Below are 3,675 nucleotides of genomic sequence, written 5' to 3' on the forward strand. Positions count from 1 at the left end.
CAAAATAAAGTTTATTGGCCTATCTCCTTCAGCCGTCAGCAAGCAGAAGCAGAGGAGAAGACACCTGCAGGCCAACCTGTGAGCTGGAGGATGGATGGATCTGGCTGTGAATGCGTGCTCAGTCGCTACAGTCATGTCTGACTGTTTGCCACCTCATGGACTGTAGCCTGCCAGGCTCCTCTGTCCATGGGATTCTCCAGGCAAGATTACCGGAGTGGGTTGCCACACCCTCCTCCAGGGGATATTCCTGATTCAGGGATTGAACTCACATCTCTGGCATTGCAGGCAGATTCTCTACTGCTGAGCCACCAGGGAAGCCCAGATCCAGCTGTATCCAACCTTAACCAGACATGGGAAAGAAGAGGGAGTTACTCTGACATTTCCCTCTGCTGGTACATCTTTATCATCTCTTTGGCCTGAGAATGTGGTCATTTCCCTGGTTACAAAGACTCCTTCCTAGATAGTCTGGGAGACTGTGATAGTTCTAACATACTTGAGCATAGCACCATGCTCCAATTAAAAACCAGGAAGAAATCATAGGGAAAACAGTAATGCATAATCTTGATGACACTTTGCAAGTGAGTTGTGCAGACCTATCTTGGCCACCAGGAATGAGGGTGATCAGAGGGCTTGTGTTACTAGCAAAAGATTGACAGCTGAAGCAGGATTCCCCTGGAGCCTGGAGGGTGGATTCAAGTGAGTGAACATTTTTTATGAAGCAAATACTAGGAAGTGTGCCCATACTGTTCATTACTCCTAGGACATCCTTCCTTTTCCTTTCCCTTTTATCAACACACAGCTCTTTTTATTCCTCAATGAAAAATTTCCTGACTTTTCTAGACATGAGGCAGTAGCCTCTTCTGAACACTGGAAGTTCCATGCTCCACTGGGGATCATGTAGTGGAGGGGTAATTGCTCTTCCTTCTGCTGAGTGACCATTCACACCCCACCTCTCATTTGACTGTGAGATTGGCACAACACAGATGATCATTTTTGCATCTGTGTTTCTCACTCACTATGCTGAGCACTCTGATAGGCACAGAACAGGGACCCCCTGCAGCTGTTTGGAGGGAAGCTGGGCACTTGGACCTTTCCTGGTCTGTCTCACTTGATGCCCTTATAGGAATCCAATAAGCACCCAAGGGTCACATCAGCACTTCTCTGCTTTTAAAGACTAACAAGTCAATTCTTTGAGCAATGCAGGATATTCCTGGCCCTGTAGTTAGTTGGAGTCCTAGTTTGCATGGTTATTTGTTTCTCTAGGAAGGAAATAAAAAACGTTTCCAGTAAAATAGAGCAGAGCTCTGGAACAAATATCTTCATTGATAATGTTTCTAGCTTCATACCATTTCTCAATCTCTCAAACACATAGTAAAATATGCACGTTTTTTTCTATTATTGTTATTGGCATAATCATAATGCAGATTGTACACACACAGGACACTAGTAGTCCTAATCTCTGCTTGGAAGCCCATGTCCAGGATGATGGCAAGGTGAGCACAGTGGGTGGTGGGCTCTGGGTCTCATAGGTCAGAACATGGGAGGGGGCTGATCTCTCTCTGGGGATCATGCCCACAATGGTCAGTGGGTAGAGGGTCCAAGGGTGTCCTGCATGGGTTTCTGGGTGCAGCTGGGTTTCTGTTGAGATCATCAGGGTGAGGTGAAGACTTGAGATGAAGAGATAGGGGTCAGAGGCTGGGATGGAGGGGGGCTGGACTGTCATGAAGATTAGGTAGGGTTTGCATCTCAGTGTTACTGCTTTCTCTGTGATCCCTAGGCAACATTCCCCTTCCACTCCATTGGTCTCATATGACCTGTGATAGCTTGGTTAAGATTCATCCCTGGGGCACGCACTTCTGAGTGTGCCCATTGATCTGATTCTAAGCTCCATGGAACCTGGAGAACTCTTGGCACAGTGGCATGCAATAGTCACACAAATAAAATTAAAATGTCTCTCCATCCCTGACTTGTACTGACACCCTGTGCATCTTTCCCTACAGCCACTAACTTTCAGCCTGGTACAAAGCTCCAAGATTTTTATGCCAAGTTCAGGGGCTTGTCCCAAAGATCCACAAGCAGACTAGACTTTCCTTCGATGGCATTCTTTCAAACCTTCTTCCTTTCTTCCCAACTGTGAAATAATAAGAAAATACACATATTGGTTTTTGCTCCACATTCCTGACCCCTGTAAATAGAGGTACTAGGAGAATTTTTTGCTCCAACATTTAGTCTTTGACCTCAGTTCCCGACCCAGCACTCCTAAATCCCTTGGCATTTCCTGGGTGATAGGAGTATCTTTTGTTCTAATGAGGTGACTCTGGGTGGACTCCTGGATTAGGGCTGGTTACCAGAAAGACAAAATCATTAGAAGCTTGGAATTTTCAGTCCCACCCTCCTTCTCCAGAGAGGGGAGAGGGGTTGAAAACGGAGTTAATGATCTATCATGTTTACATGACAAAGCCTCCATTAAAGTCTCAATAGTAGGGGGTTGGAGAGCTTCTGGATTGAGGAACACATCCACTTGCCCGGAGGGTGGTGCACCTCAACTCTGTGGGGACAGAAGCTTCTGGGCTTAGGATCCTTCAGACATTGCTCCATGTACCTCTTCATCAGTATCCTCTATCACATCCTTTATTATACAATAAAAAGGTAAATATAAGTGTTTCCTAAGTCCTGTAAGCTGTTCTAGCAAATGTTTGAATGGGACCCTCTGATTAGCAGGTAAGTCAGATGGAAATTGTGGGTCACATGGGGCCTTGCTATTTGTGATGGCATCTAGAGTAGGAGCAGTCTTGTGAGACTGTGCCCCTCGCTCGTGTGGTCTGCACCAACTCCAGTTAGTGTCAGAACTGAATTTTAGGACACCCCTCTGGTGTCACAGACAGTCACCTGGTGTGGGGAAAACCCTCACATATCTGGTGTCTGAAATGTTGAGTGTGGTATTCATGGAGAATAAAGAGAAACACACAGGGAGTGCTTTGCCCCACTCACCAGCCATTCTTATGCTCATTTTCTGGAGCTCTGAATCAGTCCTGTGCATCAGGGTGCCTAGGGAATGGCTCACCATTTCGTGAGCGCTGTGTTTGGATGGTTTGCTGTGTCACTGCACTTTTCCTCTCACTTCATCCTCATGGCTACGTGGTAGGCTTGATGAGCAGAAGTTAGTGAAACCCACTCTGACTGGGGACATACAAACATTGTCTGCAATATTGTAGACTAAATGTATGTCTCCAAAAATCTTATGTTGAAATCCTAATCCTCAGTGTGATGGTGTTTTTTGAGAAGTGATTACATCATGGGGTGGAACCCTCCTGAATGGGATTAGTATCCTTATTAAAGAGCACATCACCAAGCTTTCTAACCCTTTCCAGGAGAACACAGCCAATAGATGGCCATGAAGGGAACTGGCCTGTCTCTAGAACCTAATCTGCCAGCATGTTGACACTGGACTCCATAAGTGTGAGAAGTAAGTATCTATTATTTATAAGCTGCAGTTTGTGGCATTTTTGTTATAGCAGCCCAGGTGGACTATGACAATACATATATATATGTATTTCTCATTTTCTATATATGAAGATTGTATCTCTATTTACATATATAAATATTTTATAGTATTTTCAATATGTATTTCATATGTAATTTATCTATGTATAAATTATACATATATATAATATA

Source organism: Bison bison, unplaced genomic scaffold (assembly GCF_000754665.1).
Source record: "Bison bison bison isolate TAMUID 2011002044 unplaced genomic scaffold, Bison_UMD1.0 scf7180017864519, whole genome shotgun sequence".
In the NCBI taxonomy this organism is placed as follows: Eukaryota; Metazoa; Chordata; class Mammalia; order Artiodactyla; family Bovidae; genus Bison; species Bison bison.